The following is an 18032-nucleotide window of genomic DNA, read 5'->3' on the forward strand; positions in this document are numbered from 1 at the left end:
TACCATTCATTGATCCAAGTTTGAGACCATATGAAGGAGGCAAGTTGCATACGGAGCGTTAAGGATCCATCTCTCCAATGGATCCTGATCCTGGTTCGTCTAGCTATCGACGTTAAATTTAGCACTCATGGGAAGCAATTCTTTCAATTTCCAAGCTTCCCTTCTTTCAATTGCATGAGCCTTGAAATTTTCCGGGAAATGGTTTCGAAAAGCCAAAAATTTGATTTTTCTGGAATGCTCTTTAATTGTGTTTCACAATTTTGGACCGGCTTATTAGACCTTCTCAACTCCTGTTTTCATTCCCGCAAGTTTCCGGCTCTATCAGACAATTTTCTCGGACTTTCGACATGGCACTCACATGCATAGCCTCTCATCTTCAATGCATTGTTGGATCATGGTTCCCCAAAATTTTCCATGCATTGGAGATGAAATGCAAAGTTTGATAATTTTTCATCTAGGCATTAGAAATGTTGAGCAATTTGACAATTTTTCCAAAAATTTTCCATCAATGCAGTGGAATGGACTGAATTTGCAAATTTTAAAATTTTTTTCCATGCTTTAGAGATAAAGTGCTAAGTTTCAAAAATTTTCCATCCATGCATTGGATTGGAATTATCTTGCAAAGCTTCAAATTTTCCCTACATTAAAATTGGAATGATGTTGCGATGCAAAAGTTCAAAAATTTCTTCTATGCATGGGAATGCCATGCAAAGCTTCAAAATTTTTCTATGCATAGCTTGAATTTAGGTTGCCGCATGCAAAGTTTAAAACTTTCCCCATGCATTACATGGAATGACATGCAAAAATTTTCAAAATTTTTTCCATGCATGGGAAGGTTGCATTCATGGAAAAATGTTGCCACATTTTCAAAATGCATACCTTAATGGGAATGAAGTTGCCACTTTCTAATGCCATGCGATGTTGCAGTCCAGTTTAATGATTCCATAGCATGCATTCATGCAATGCATAAGAATACTGCTAGCACACCATGCATGAAAATGCATCCAATGCATGCAATAGTGCCCATTGTTAACCCACAATGAAGATGTCCAGTTGAGTGCTCGAAACCAAATATCCTGAGGCTACTGCTATGATTTCGAGCAATCTTCCTCCCATGTCGAGTGCTCGAATTACACCCCACTCTCTCCTCACTCAACCTCGAGCCTACTGTCCTATCTTCGAGCACTCTACTTCAATGCTTAGAGTGCTCGAAAAACAACCCCAGCAGCAACCACCTTCCTCTATCCCTCATTCTTCATCTCTCTATCTCGAAACAAAACCAACCCACCAAAGCCTCACTCCCTCACCTCAACCAACCTGCTGCACCATCCCAACAACCACCTTACTCCCCTTGCATGATCCCATCCCCACGACCTGCATGCATGCATGCAAGCCTCATGCATGCATGCACCTCCATCTTCCCTCATCTCCCACCATCCAACACCATCTCTCTGCAACACTCAACTACCATGCAAACCCAACCACCATCAACCCAGAAACCACACAACCACCTCAACTCCAACCCACAAACCTTTCCCTATGCATGCAATCATGCCACCATCCCCACAACCCAACTCTCGGCATCTCCCTCTCATTCCGCAGCCACTGCCAGTTTTTCGAGCACTCGAAGTCCAACTTCGAGTGCTCGAACCCCCTCTCAACCTCACCCAAGCTCTCTCACTCAACAGCCGAGCCCTCTGCCAAAATTTCGAGCACCCAAGCTCTTATTTGGAGTGCTCGAGATTGCTCAACCTCACCACCAAACTCCCTCTCTCTCAGCAACATACCACACCACCCTTCTCGGCAAATCATCAACCCAACCTCACTTCTATCCATGCACCAACCCACAAACAAACCCCTCGGCATCACTTTCCACCTCCAAACCACCATGCCGAGTGCTCGCACCAACTTCCCTCTCCACCATGCAATCCTTAGGCAACCCAAGCAACCCACACCTCATTTCCCTCAACTTCCACCACCTCAACCCACAAACTAACCTCTCGGCAACCCCTCATCATCCTCAACCATGCATGTCTTCCACGGCCACCCTCTCAACACAATCCCAACCATTCACATCAACACTATGCACACACCAACCAAACCGACCACCACCCCAACCTTCACCCTTCTCTCATTCACCAACCAACCCTCACACCAGCCTTCTCTCTCTCGGCACCTTCACTCCCTAACCACCCACCACCCTTCACACTCAATCAACCCCATCCTCAATTCCTCCACAACACCCTCATGCATGCCATTCAAAAAAAAAAAAAAAAAATTTGGCACACTTTTGGCATTCTTTTGCTATCCATTTTACACTTGTGGCTAATGTCTGCATTTGTATTTTGTTTGGATTTTTATCTTGCACTACAATTCAGGTTAGTGTTTTTAATTTTGTTTTAATTTTTCTTAAGAGCCTATGCTTTTACATGTGTATATTAGTTGTGTTTTGCTAGGTCTTCATGTCCAAGTTTGGGGCAAGCACTTGCATATTCACATAGATGGAAACCTTTGCCTTCCTCACTCCGCTTGGTATTATTGTTCTTTAACCCTCTCTGTTCTTATTTTCATTTGCTTGTCTTCTCACATTGAGGACAATGTGACATTCAAGTTTGGGGGTGCATTTATGTATTTTTGGTTTTACATTTTTGCTAAGCAATGATAATGTAACTTGGAACTTGTCGGAGATGAAGTATATGTTTAATACCTTATTTATAGAAGCAATTGACATTTTTGAAAATAAAGAAAAATTTGAGTTGAAATGATCATGTAGATTCAAATTAGTCTGTATAAATGTCTCAATTAAATTCTCGCTGGATTTGACACTCTTTTAAGCTTCACAATGCACAGATGCACATTGGAAACTTAACTGTGAGGCATGCAACTTGATTGACCTTGACCTTGCCCTAGTTAATCTAATTTGATGAACCTAATGGATGAATACTTTTGGCATGAATCTAAAAAAAAAAAAAAAAAAAATGATCAGTTGACGTTCGTAGCCTTTCCAACTCGAGTTGTTAAGCCCTAGGAGTGTCTCTACACTTAGCACCCTAAAACCGTCTGGTTTGGGAGTTGTTGGCCTAACGCTTGCTATAGGGGTTGGTTAGAAAGCTTAAGGGACTTAAACATTGCACGGTCATTCAAAAAATAAACTGGAAATAAACATGGTTCGTTGGAGTTCGTAGCCTTTCCAACTTGAGCTATTAAGCCCTATGGAGTGTCTCTACACTTAACACCCTAAAGCCATCTGGTTTGGGAGTTGTTGGCCTAACGCTTGCTACATAGGTTGGTTAGAAAGCTTAAGGGACTTCAGCATTGCACAACCATTCTATGTTTCGCTTATGAGTTACAATAAATTGTCAACAAGCAACAAAAGTTGTCTTGTAAATAAAATCATGCCTTAGGGACCTCATTTAAAGGGGAATTCAATGATTTGAAAACTTGTGCTTTGGAATTGGAAAAGAAAGTAAAAGCCGCATGTTGAGAATCCAATTCACTTTCACTGAAGCTGGAGTTGATTTCCATTCAAGAGATGATAATTGAGTTATTTATATAGACTTTGATGTTGATGCATGTATGTGGAAATGTATTTAGCCAATTTTTGTATCAATGCTTCATATATGCAAGGTAGTCTTCCCAATGACCACATCTCCAGCTCTTTTTCTATTTCAAGTTATTTTTGAGCAATGTATATATCTTATTTTACCATGGATGATATTTTTGTAGTAGCAAGCCCATGGTTGTCTTTTCATTAAGTTTTTCATTGTAGTTTTGATAAGAGACTAGCAAAATGTAAGTTTGGGGGTGTGATAAGCGCCGAATATTGTATATTCAAGCGCCCTAAATTGCATTAGTAAAGTTCGTTGTATGTTAATTTATGTAGATTATCTTCATTTCTATGTTTTTATGCATTTTCAGGTTCATTGGCCAAAATGGAACAAGAATAAGGCCTTGTGGAATCTTGAGCAACAAAAGGTGCCAATGCTGAATTCTGGCAGCAGTAGAACCTGGACTTTGCTTGCCATTTTGACCTTCCAAACTCGAGAACTGGACTTCCCCCAAAACATAAAATGTTTAGAGCTCTGAATTAGCTTTCTAAATCTTCAAACGGTTCGTCATTCGGAGCTCGGAGCAGAGAGTTATGGCCTTGTTACCAGAGGCGCGCAGAACTGCCTGGCAGCAATGAAATTCTGCCTTGATCTTCATTTTCGACCAACCATCCTTGAGAATTGGATCTCCACCAAAACATGAAATGTTTAGAGCTCTGAATTAGCTTTCTAAATCTTCAAACGGTTCGTCATTCAGAGCTCGGAGCAGAGAGTTATGGCCGTTTAACCAAAGTAGGTCTGGGCGGAGCAAGTGAAGCATGGAGCTTTTTACACTAAATTCGAGTGCTCGAGGCCTTGCTTAGAGTGCTCGAATTTTGGGCAGAATGCTCTTCGGAAATGGCTCATTTCAGCCCAGTTGCACCTTGGTTTCTTCATTTTGCTTTCCTCTTTAATGAAGTGGTTGGAGATGTTGGTTGGTGGCCTTTTGGTGGTAGATAAGAGGGATATGAGCCACACAATATAAGAGAGCTTCATTCTACAAGATTAGAGGAGAGAGAAGAGAGCAAAGGAAGGAGAGTTCTTGGAGCAAGAAAGGGGAGCTCGAAAATGGAAGGAGGATCCATGGTTCTTCTTCATTCTAAGGCTCCCATGTGTAACTAACTCCTCCTCTAGGGAGGTAATGGAACCCCTCATTGTAAGCATGCTTTACTTTTGATTCTAGTTTGGGAAAAATAATGTATTTTTGTGGTGATTCCATAATCTAGAACTCTTACTTGATGTAATGAATTGATTTTGATTTAATGATCATGTTGGACCTACTTTCTTGTCTTAGAATATATGTTTTCATGGTTGTATGGTTTACATTTTCATGGTGACAATGAAGATGAGATTTCTGGAATGGTTTTAATGGCATGTTGTTGAGAGATTTGATAGGCCATAGCTTAGGTTCTTCCCTTGATGGCTTATTCTTAATTCTTAGCTTCATGTGCTCTTATCATGTGATTGATGGTTTGACAATTTCTAGCTTAGTGAACATGTCTTAAATTACACTTTAGTTTAGGTAATTGAGCATGTAAAATCTTTGATAAATTGTTCTTGCCTATTGATTCCATGAATCCTTTGAAGGTAATGTAGTAACCATGAGTAACTACTTATCATAGCCACATATTTATGTTGTTTTTCCCCGAATGAATCATATTCTAGCATGTTTATATTGTAGGTGGTGAAGTTACTTCCCTAGTCTCTTTTACCGACATTTTATCTCTTTTAAATTCTTGCAAGTTCTATTTTATGCATTCTAAGTTCTAAGTTTAAGTGACAAACAACCAAAACCCTCTATAAACCCCTTATCATTCTAAGAACAATTCTAGACACTTAGGTTGCCATAGACTAGCGCAGTCCCAGTGGTTCGACTTACCCGACCAATAGCCCTATTTTACAATGATTCGTGCTATTGCGAAGGTTGATGTTTAGTTGATCAACCGATCACTTCATTATCACATACCAAGTAACATATAGTTGCATCTTTTACAGAACATACAAGTAACACAAAGCTTTACACATGTTCATACAAACATAGAAATCATGTTATCAAGAAATTGTCACTAATTAAGCACGCTATATATCAAGTATTAAGAAATAATTCACAAAGAATCAAAGAGATTGGGCCTTAGAAACCCCTATCTCAAAGCTAGATGAAAAAGCCCAAATATAGCCCAAAATTTTGAAAATCAAGGGTTGGCCAAATGGTGAATTGCTTCTATCAAAATAACGGCCTCGACGAGCTCTCCGATTTTGCTTTAAGTGGTTCTATTAAAGTTTAAAAGATTGAAGAGAAATCATGGCCCAAAACTTGAAGAAAAGAAAAAAAAAAATTGAGAAAAAAGAGGGGGGAGAGTGATCTGACAGGAGGGAGAGAGATTTAGGGCCTAAATGGCTTTATAACTATTAAAAGAAAGTGAGTGGTGAGTCTCTCCTAAAAAAAAAATCTTTTAACTTTAATTTTCCTCCATAAAACTTACACACATGCACCAATTACATTATAACCAGAAATTTTAACCTTTAAACAATCAACTTATGCACAAAATAATTATACATGAAATGCAATGGGCCCATAACACAACTCCCGTACACAACAATTTCGGTAGTGGGTCCCACGTGGGACCGTTCGGCCCAAAAAACAAAAAAATGCCGAAATGGCAACAGGCGTATTTCTAAGAGTCCTGAACTCAAAGAAATGTCCCATCCAACTCTTGGACAATCCCGGCACACCCCACGGTGTCCAGTACGCAAAATGAGAAAAGACGAAAATGCCCTAAAAAAAATCAGAAAATGAAAAATGGCGAAAAACAGAAACATCACAATCTACACTCCTTAAAAGATTTCGTTCTCGAAATCTACCCTCCTTAAAGAAGGAGACTCACAGCCATATAGCTTCCTGAGAAAACCTCACAAAATCCCAAGACCATGAAATCACCAATATTATTATTTTTGATACCAGACGTCACCAGGCAATCACACACCACTGCCATTAAAACCTAATGCGGATACTCATCTCTCTCCTCATCACAACACAAGACCAATTAAACCTTACGCCTGACTCAAAACGGACATTGGCCTACTCTACACAGCCACGAAAAGCTCCAAAGCCTGAGAAAAGAATAGTCACCAAACCACCTAAAAAGACAACATCAAACCTCAACTCATCCTTCAAAGGACATACAAAATCTCAATTCTATACATCTCCGTCAGTCCAAGTACTTGCTATCTGACACGTAGCTATACCATCACATAACTACACCAACGACTACCAATCGCATTATACGACAATCATTACATTTAACAACCTCAAGATGACTAAACAATGAATCTCCCAATGACTAAATAAACATTAGTCACCATATCATTAAAGTGCACTATCCTGTAACCAGGACACAAATCCTCAAAATGAGATCTTTAATAATCAAACAGATTGGACACTAAATCCTACCTAATACACCTCGTCACCCGAAACAACTCCCTGAATCCACACCACCACACTGACATAACGCCTAATACCATACTCTCATTATCCTTAACAAAATCGAAGCAATTATTGACCTTTGACCCGACATCGTGCTAAATAGGGACTGATTCAGAAGAAATGGTTGGCCAGGCTATTCTGATCCATGATCCGGTCTCAACATAGACATTATTTTTGCCCTCAGGTCCAAACCTCAAACACAGTCTCACACAGTCCACAAAAACAATCATGAAATCCACTCACAATCAATCCACCGCTCTACGTAACCACAACTGCTATACAATCATATACTAGCTTTAAGAATCTCAATAATTCCTCAATCATACAACTCGTAACAAACTAAAAATAACACGGCACTAAACGTCAGAATCATCAACCAGCATAAAAAAACTCTCTAATTTCCTCATGACACCCATACTAGGTAAACAACTTATAACATTACTTGATTCAATTCTCACCTTTTTAAAACACACAATACGACCGTCTCATGCTTGAAACCTCAAAACCAAAGTCAATCATACCTATTATTCTTTAACGGAATCCCATAATTACTCTTTAGCTGCTTAACATTCAAATAATACCAACACTGGTCCTCAAGACACTGCTCAAATCTGACATCAATAAAAACACCCAAGTACATGACTCACATCACATCACCTAACCATCCTCAAGCTTACAATTCACGACACACCCCTAGCCAGCACCGATAGTACCAGATAGCGGAAACACAACCCCTATTAAGCAGCTCGTGCCGTCAAAACCACTCTCAAAACAAGCACTACTAAGAACCAAAGACTTTATCTCCCTCCATGGGAGTGAGTTGACTAAATGAATCAAACCTTTACTGATGAACTCCGACAACATAACAAACCACACACAGGTCCGTCCACCCATTGGCGCGCACAACTCCTAAACAGAGAACAAAACTCACGCAAACGACGTCATTGTTAGGACGAGAACAAACGGAAATGATAATGAACCCCACTCTCACAAGAGACTGACAACTCGCACCTGAATGAACCCAATACCTTGTCACACACTACACACCAATCATCTAACCGTGGACACCCAGTCTCACCTGAGATGAAATGAACTCCTTACATACAAGGAGAAGAATCAACTGGAAACACATACGGGACCTCGGCCTCAATTCTAGGCGACCTCGCCACTAACAGACCGTCCCACATTATCAACACATAAACCTCGCACACGAAACACTGCAATACCCATGCTAGCCAAAACCGGTTAGATAAGAACACCAATTGCTCATAGTGCACAAACACAAAAAACGATTACAATACGTTGAACACCACATCCCATTCCATCAAAAGCCCGTCACTTCCAAATGACAACCTCCATACTAAACAATGCCATTAAATCACCCATTCCACTTTCACCTTTCAAGGTGACACTACCTCGACACCATGCACAAGACTCGTGACGTCAGTCACATCAACCCATGACTCGTTAAAAGAAAAAAAGGGCCTAACTGGCAACATTGTCCCCATTGGCTCGAATGACTAAATCATCCACGATCACCTCAACTTGCACACAGTCCCATCACCTACCTGTCAGCACACAACAGACAACTCATAATCTCCAAACCACATTCGGGTCATGCCTTAAACTGCTCTGCTCACCAGCACTAAAAATCACACCATAACACCTCTATTACCATTCTTCCCTAAGGACAACTTGAACCTCTCGTCTCACTAAACCATTAAGTCACCACTAAGCGATTTTTCCTCAAACATTCTTCAGACAACACAATCATAACAAGAAAATAACCATTACTTTCGATACTCCCCACAGGAACCACTATTTACCACTAGAAAAGAACCTCCATACGGTAATGTTACATCGACAAATTCTCAAAACAAAATAAGCACAAATCTCAGAATGCTTAACACCCAATTGTCTCCTTAAAATTATCGGCGTTGTAATCAATCATTAATACTTAACAAGCTACTCAAACCACTCTTTCCAAGCAATCTAAGCATCTAAACAAGAAAACTTCATACCCTAAGTTTAACATCATTACTTCTCATCATTCTCGTTTCTCGAAACACCCTTGGCCCCGACAAAAGTCAAATAGGGCTACCAACTAAACTTAAAAGATCAACCTCGTCCTAATCATTCTTATCATCAGTCTACCTTTTCGAATCCTCAAACACCAAGCACTATCTCCTGATATGTCAGACACAATTTGAAACACAACTCTAGCCCACAACTTCAACTTCCAAAACATAGCTTACTTGGTAACATAAGACTTACCATCAGTAACCTCATCCGTAAACAACCGAGCACTTCAATGGCCTCATACTACCTGCCTTATAGTGCAATCCTGCTCTACACAACTAAAACTAACCATTATACACCACCTTAAGACTTTCTAAACAGCTATGCCAACCCAGAACCCCGCTCATCGACCAAGCCATGCAATCGACTCACCGAGAGTCAATTTGTGAAGTTTCTATTTTTCGCCATTTTTTATTTTCTGAAAATTTTCTATTTTTTGAGGGCATTTTTATCTTTTCTCGTTTTACGTGTTGGACACCGTGGGATGTGCCGGGTGTGTCTGAGAGTTAGTCGGGGCATTCCATTGAGTTCAGGACTCTTGGAAATGCAATGGTTGCCATTTCGGTATTTTTCCGTTTTTTGAAACGGAAGGTCCCTGGTGGGACCCGTTACCGAAATTGTTGTGTACGGGAGTTGTGTCACTGGTCCATTGCATACCATACATAATTATTTTATGCATAAGTTAATTGGTTAAATGCTAAATTGTGGTTATAATACAAGTAGTGCATGTATATGACTTTTGTGGTGGAAAATAAATGATAAAAGATATTTAAAAAGTAAGTAGGCCCCACCATTTCATTAAACCATCTCAAAAGGCCTAATGGCCATATGTAACCATCAGTTTCTCTCTCTCTGTGTAAATCTCTCTCCCTCTTTTCTTTTCTTTTTTTCTTTTCTTTTTCTACACAGCTTCAAGCTTTGATTTCTCTCTAACGGTTGGGAGTTTGTTGGTGCCGTTTGCAGTAAATCGGAGAGCTCGTCGAGGCCTTCTTCCTTCTTTCTCCACTTTACTCCTTTCTTTGTTTAATCCCAGAATTGCTTCAATTAAGCTCTTATTTGGCTGAGTTAGCTTATTTTCAAGATAAGTGCCTGAAAATGGAAATAATTCGAAATTAATCTAAAACGGTAGAGTAAGATAGATAAAGGTACTAGAATGCCTAAGCTTAAGGGGTTTAAATACGCACTTTTCAGCGCTCATCAAGGCCGTCATTTTGATAGAAGCAATTCACCACATAGCCAACCATTGGAATTTTGAATTTTAGGGATTATTTTGGGGCTTTTGCATTCTTTGAGGTAGGGGTCTCTAATATATATTTTCTTGTGCTTTTGTGAATTAATTCCTCCTAATTTGTTGTCTAGCATGCTTAGCTTGTACAAATTCTTGAAAAATTGCTTGGATGTTGGATATGAAATGTGTAACTATGTGTTCGTTGATAATGTTGTGATTAAGCATGCTTTTTATGAAATAATTTCATGCTTTATATGTTTACCATGCTAGATTATTGTTAAATGAAAGTATGTTATTTTTTTGGAATTTCTTGCAAAGCACGCTAAGTGATTTAAGCTTGAATTAAATATATGATGATAAATATTGGCATGGCATTGAGAGCATGGTACATTCTTGCATGACATTGGGCTAAAATGGGAAATGTGATTTAAAAAGGCAAGAAAATGATTTTTGGGAAAAGGTTTTCAAATGAGGTTTTCCGAAAACCCGGTCGCTTAGGAGTTGCCTAGGGTCGTGGTGTTAGTGCAACCTAGAGGGGACTAGGGAGATTGCCCTAGCGTGGTTGAGTTACCTGGGCCCCAAATGATGCCGTGGAGTTGCCATGGGTCAGGGATAGTTAGCCAATCCTCCTCTCGTGCTGCCATGGAGTTGCCATGGGATGGGTTTCACTAACAGTTTGGAAATAATGATGGAAAAAGTTTTGGAAATGGGAAGTGACATTGCACGACATTTCATTCCATTACACGGCATAATTCATTCATGACTTAGATTATTGAGGTGATATTGTGGTTATTTTTCCCCCGGCATAGCATGATCCTGTTCTTCTTATTTCTATTCATTGTTTGGATTCACGGGGTCACAAGATGTGTATCTTAGGCACCTCTTACTGAGCCATTGTGCTCACCCATTTATCATTAACATTTTTCAGGGCTCAGGAAGGAAGTGGAGGATGACGGTCCACCACAAACTTAGTTCGAAGATTTGAAGTTCATTTTGCTACCTTTTGTGCACTTGAACCCATTCTTTTATAAAGCCTCATTTGGAAAATGTATTCGTGTTGTAAACTATGGCCATGTACTATAATTATGACATTTGACTGTAGTTTTGAAGAAAATTTGAGAATATGCAGATACCTTTATGTTGAATAATGGGAAAAGATGTTATATTTTGAGTAATCATTGATGTATAAAACCATGGAACGTAGTATGCCATTTGCAGTGCATTAGAACAGGTTATGAGCAGATTGTAAAACTCTTTCATAGGCCATTACACATTTCCACATTCATAGCATTTCAGTAGCAGGTTCTCAGTTCTCAGAGTCATTTCAGCCGACCGAAATGGCTGTTTCGGTCAATCGAAAGTTCCAGTAGCCTCGCAAGAATTTTTGGCCACAATCGGTTGACCGGTTGGTCCATTTCGGCCAACCAGAATGGGTACTTCGGCCGACCGAAGTGCCATTTCGGCCGATCGAAATGTATGGCTTTCATTGTTCTTGTCTCACCATCTTTTGAGCTATTCTTTTACTTTGTAGCAGTTCTTTGGCTCCCATGATGAGTTGTTGATGTGCATAGAAGGTGTTGTGACATGTAGCTTAACGATGGTGCCCTTAGGTGACCTCGGGTTCAGGTAAGGACCCTGTTAACGGTTCGGACCCACGGGCTCGGGTTGTTACACAATTACCCTTAGCACACTCATGCAACTCTCCGAAATGGGGATCACCCCTCGACAAACCAGTCAATCACCCAAAGCTGGCATGACTCCAGTTAATGCCTATATCATCCTAGACCTACAGAGTCCAACAAGTCCCCACAACAGTCAGAACCAACACACTTCCTTAGATCGTACCAGAAAACCCAAAATACACATTTACAACCCATAGACTACGTTCGTGACTTAAACAACTTCTGTCACACCTACCATGACGGGTTTAAAAAGAACCTTCGCACCCAACCATGACCCAAGTCTCAACACTAACCTCTTAAGGTCATACCTCCCCCCCCCCCCCCTCCATGAAACTCTCACTCACACACCTAACCCTCATAGTTTCAATAACCCATACACCAATGCATGAAACCCACACACACAACAAGGACACCATGCTATGAAATAAGAACCTACTCTAAAGTCATGCTTTAATCACCGCACAAAATGCAGCAAGAAAAATCAAAATGACTACACACCAAATAGCTCCATCCACGAGCTAGAAACCCATACACCAATGCATGAAACCCACACACACAACAAGGACACCATGCTATGAAATAAGAACCTACTCTAAAGTCATGCTTTAATCACCGCATAAAATGCAGCAAGAAAAATCAAAATGACTACACACCAAATAGCTCCATCCACGAGCTAGAAACCCATGTCATTCATTCGATAAGAACTAGTGCCCAACAACCCTGGAGTAATGAAGCTCCTCACCCACTCAGGTCAAAACTTACACAACCCTCAATGTTGTGACAAGTACTCCACTGTACCAACTACCATCGCAATGCTAAACCGTATAAACACATAAGAATATAGATGTATACATAATAACAGAAACATAAACCTTGACACGATCGTGTCCTATCACATAAGTTTAAACAATGAGACCATTTAATTATTATGTGAAATTAAATATCCCGCCCATCCTCATCATCATGCACCACTTACATGTTGGTGTTCGTCGTACCTATGCACCAAAAGTTTGCAAAATAATATGAACTAAGAGTGTGAGTATGCAATGTGGCCAAGTTTTAAATTTATAAAAGCCACCACTACCTCTAACTAAAAATATAGCTAGGGTGAGTAGGGATAATCCCAAGGGATTGTGGGTACCATTGCAATGGAAACAATGCTTAGGGTTAGTAGGTCGAGTGATCAAAGGTAGATTGTTTGGTTAATTAAACTACAATTAAGATTAAGCAAGCTCATTATAAGACAAGTAATTAAAGGATAGAGAAAACAAGAGAGAGAGGTCTTGGGACTTAGAGATCACCACGACGCATCACTTTTCTATATACTCAATTCATAATTAATGAGGTGAAAAACATATATTGCAACAATAGTGAGTATGCGTGGTTGTTTCAACAAGCATGGATGACCAATTAAGTGTATATTGTCTAAACAACACAATGAATAACACAATATATCAAACTAAGCCAATAATCCTTCTTTAAGCTCACAATCTAAACACATCATATAATTAGAGAAATATACTACTTGCATTTACAAGTATGGAATATCAAACAACAAGCATGGATTGTCTTCCCATTTAACAACTAAGGTAACTACACTACATCTAAGCTAATGACATGGAAATTAAACTAATTAAACTAAGGGAGAGGCGCAATATATCAAGAAATGAGTATGAACCATCAAACTAACCACAATAGCATTCTAGTAAGCACTATGGCTTGACAATCTCTAGATCTATAGCATCAACACACATAGACATGCATCAACAACACAAGAGATAGAGATAAACATATGAACATCTATTCTAGCATACTTAGACATATGGATAGAATGAAATGATCAATTGGAAGAATTAAACCACACAAATCATTGAATAAACAAGATCTATGTATATAAATATGTCAAAACATGTATTACAACACAAATTCCCTCAAAAATACATAAATTAAGGTAAAGAAAGCATGCTTAGGGCTAACTCTAGCCCCAAGAGGATGTCTAGCCACTTATGAATGGTGTCTTCCAACCCTCAAGGGCTATCTCTATGGTAGAAATGCTCTTCTTCTTGAAGTAGATGAAAAACCTTCCAAGAATGTGTCTCTAGCCTCCTCTTCTCTTTTCTTTCTCTCTAAGAATACTCAAAAATTGTATCTATCAACTCCTAAAAGCATATATGTAAAAGTGGCTTATAATCCTTATATAGGTAGCTCAAATGTCACACCCAATGGTTTAGGCTCGTACACAAGGGCTCCTCCAATGATTGCACAATAAGACAACTTTTAATGAGCTGGAAATTAATTTAATTTGCACTTAAGAGGGTTCGATCGATCGAACCTATGCTGAGATCGATCGAACTTGGCTGAAATCTATCAAACTTTGGCTGGATCGATCCTCCCATGGTGGCACCTTTTTAGATAAGGACAGATCTGAGATATTTTGGGGAAAGAGACAAAAGTGGTAGGTAGGGTGGTACAATAGGATAAGATGGAATCTTTTCGATTGATCTGAGAAATGTTGGATCGATCGAACTTTGTGGGATCTTTGGATAAGGACAAAAGAGCTTGGATCCATCTTGGAGAGTCTAGATCGATGAACTTTCGATCGATCGAAGTATTCTTGAGATTAATCGAACATGTTGATTTCCACATTTTGTTTCATTCTACTTCCACTTTGCTCATTTTCTTCCATCCAGCTTGAGTTAGCTTCTTTCAATCTCTTATTTGGCTGAATTAGCTTATTTTTGGGATAAGCACCTAAAAAGGACACTAACACGAAATTAGTCTAAAACAAGAAAGTAAGATAGATAAAGGTCCTAAAATACTTTCAATAACCCATACTCACAGCTTGTCATCTTATCACATATAACATGCTTTCAAATACTTTCACATTTCATTTACATATATCGGCAGTTTAAAAACAAAAGCACATAGCAAATAGGCATGCCTTCAAATTTGTAAACATATAAGCAAGTAACAAGTAAACATGTTTATCAAAACAATAAACACTTTAACATGCAATACTTCCAAATCAACTCAAGTCTCGCTTAGGTCAACCCTACCCGTCGTCCTTAGGTTTTTAAACCTAAAGCTCTGATACCAATTTTGTAATGACCCGAATCCGTGGGTCCGAACCGTTAATCGGGTCCTTACCCGAACCCGAGGTCACCTAAGGGCACCATCATCAAACTACATGTCAAAACACCTTCTATGGAGCCAAAGGACTACTACAAGGTAAAAGAATAGCTCTAAAGATGGTGGAACAAAAACAATGAAGGCCATGCATTTCGGTCCCAAAATAGCACTTCGGTTGGCTGAAATGGACCAATCGGTCGACCGGTTGTGGCCAAAAATCCTGCGAGGCTACTGGAATTAGGTTGGAACAGTAACCGATTGGCCGAAGCAGTCATTTCGGTAGACTGAAATGACTCTGTGAACTGGGGTTCTGCTACTGGATTGTTGTGAGTATAAAAACTAATAATGGCTTGCTATGGGACTTTAAACTAAGAAAAAAATCTGATTTACTATATGTAAGAACATTGAATCCAACACCACAACATCATTAAGATAGATCACAATTTAATCATACATGATTCCTCATAATCATCTACAAAAGAACTAAAGATTTTATAGCTTACAGACCATGAAACAACATCGGATTTTTACAAGTTTTAGTTGATACAACACAACACCAATCACATTAAGGTTCTACAGAATGATAGAGCTCCATATATAAAAGGTAGTGAAATGTCTCTCTACTACATTCTAAGTTTGCGGTAGAACGTCGTTGTCCGCCACATGATAGAGCTCCAAACCTGAAAAATGTTAAAATAAAGGGGTGATCAAATTGCTCAGTAGGTGGTTCCTAAGACACACCTTTTGTGACCCCGTGAATCCATACAAAACATAGGTAAAGGAGAGAGGGGTCATGCTTAATCGGAAGGGAAAACATAGCAACAATTTTGACAATAATGCGTCAAAAATCCTCATCAAGCCATGTCATCTATGGAATGCAATGGTATGCAATGTCACTCCCCATTTCAAAACCTTTATCCATCATCATTTCCAACTGTTAATGCAACCCGTCCCATGGCAACTCCATGGCGGAACGAGAGAAGGATTCGTTAACTGTCCCTGACCCATGGCAACTCCAGGGCATCATTTAGGGCCCGGGTAACTCAACTACGCCAGGGAAGTCTCCCAGTTCCCTCTAGGTCACATTAACGCCACGGACCCTAGGCAATTCCTAGGCGCCCGGGTTTTCGTAAAACCATTTATCAAAACTTTTCCTCAAAACCCATTTTTTTCCATTTCAAATCAAATTTCCCTTTTTTATGCTCAATGTCATGCATGAATGTCTCATATATTGTGATGCCATGTAAATAGATAAATTCATATTCTTCAAGTCAACAATATACATGTTTTGCACCAATTATGAAATAAACCTCATGCTTTCTAGATCACATACTTTAACAATAAAATCACAATAGCATGAAATTAACATCAAATAACATGTTTCATTATCACATACCAAGTAACATATAGTCACATCTTTTACACAACATACAAGTAATACAAAGCTTTATACATTTTAATACAAACATAGAAATCATGTTATCAAGAAATTGTCACTAATTAAGCATGCTATATATCAAGTGTTAAGAAATAATTCACAAAGAATCAAAGAGATTGGGCCTTAGAAACTCCTACCTCAAAGTTAGATGAAAAGCCCCAAAAATTGCCCAAATTTTCAAAAATCAAGGGTTGGCCAAATACTGAATTGCTTCTATAAAAATGACGGCCTCGACAAGCTCTCCGATTTTGCTTCAAGTAGTTCTATCAAATTCCAAAAGATGGAACAGAAATCATGGCCCAAAACTTGAAGAAAAGAAAAAAGAAAAATGAGAAAAGAGAGGGGGAGAGTGATCTGATGGAAGGGAGAGAGATTTAGGGCCTAAATGGCCTTATGACCATTAAAAGAAAGTGAGTGGCGGGTCCCTCCTAAAAAAAAATCTTTTAACTTTAATTTTCCTCCACAAAACTTACACACATGCACCGTTTACAATATAACCACAAATTTTAGCCTTTAAACAATCAACTTATGCATAAATAATTATACATGAAATGCAATGGACTCATGACATAAATCCCGTACGCAACAATTCTGGTAGCGGGTTCCACGTGGAACCGTCCGACCCGAAAAATGAAAAAATGTCGAAATAGCAACTGATGCATTTTCAAGAGTCCCAAACTCAAGAAAATGTCCCACCCAACTCTTGGATATATCCGACACACCCCACGGTTTCAGGTACGGAAAACGAAAAAAAGGCGAAAATGCCCTCGAAAAAAAAATCAGAAAATTCTAGAAAGAAAAATGACGAAAAACAGAAACATCACAGTTGACAACTCATGGCCTTCCAAATTACCATGATTCTTAAATACAGATTCATAATAGCAGATAATGGTGTACAACTACTTGACGTTTCATTAGAATTCAATTCAGACAACATACCCTGGACAAGAAAAAATTCTTGAAATTTTCATAAAATTTATTATGCCAAAATTCTGTTGATTCTATACAAAGCCAAAGTTTGTTTGAATCAGTACACAAGTATTTACTGATTTGTTTGTTCCCAGTGGAAAGAAGACAATGATGAGCAGCGAATCATGGCAACTGACATTAGCGAAGCATTCTCAAGATCCTTAGCCAGTCCTCTCCGGATCAATGAGATAATATACTTTATGAACAAAGTCTGCTGACTCCTATGTGTTATGGCTATTTTAAATGGATTCTATTCAGTACAAAGTGAATTTCAAATAAATAAATACTTGTCACCCGTGCCATTATTATAAATATGGCATTCCAAATAATCAGATATAATCAGATTAAAGCTAACTGATGAATGTAGAGTTTTCGTTACCAAATTGAAAGAAATATCATGGTCTTGTTAATTAGGCGTTTGTTAATTACACTTTCA

Source organism: Cornus florida, unplaced genomic scaffold, assembly GCF_030987335.1.
Source record: "Cornus florida cultivar Cherokee Brave unplaced genomic scaffold, ASM3098733v1 CherokeeBrave_3.0.0_Hap2_Chr03, whole genome shotgun sequence".
NCBI lineage: Eukaryota > Viridiplantae > Streptophyta > Magnoliopsida > Cornales > Cornaceae > Cornus > Cornus florida.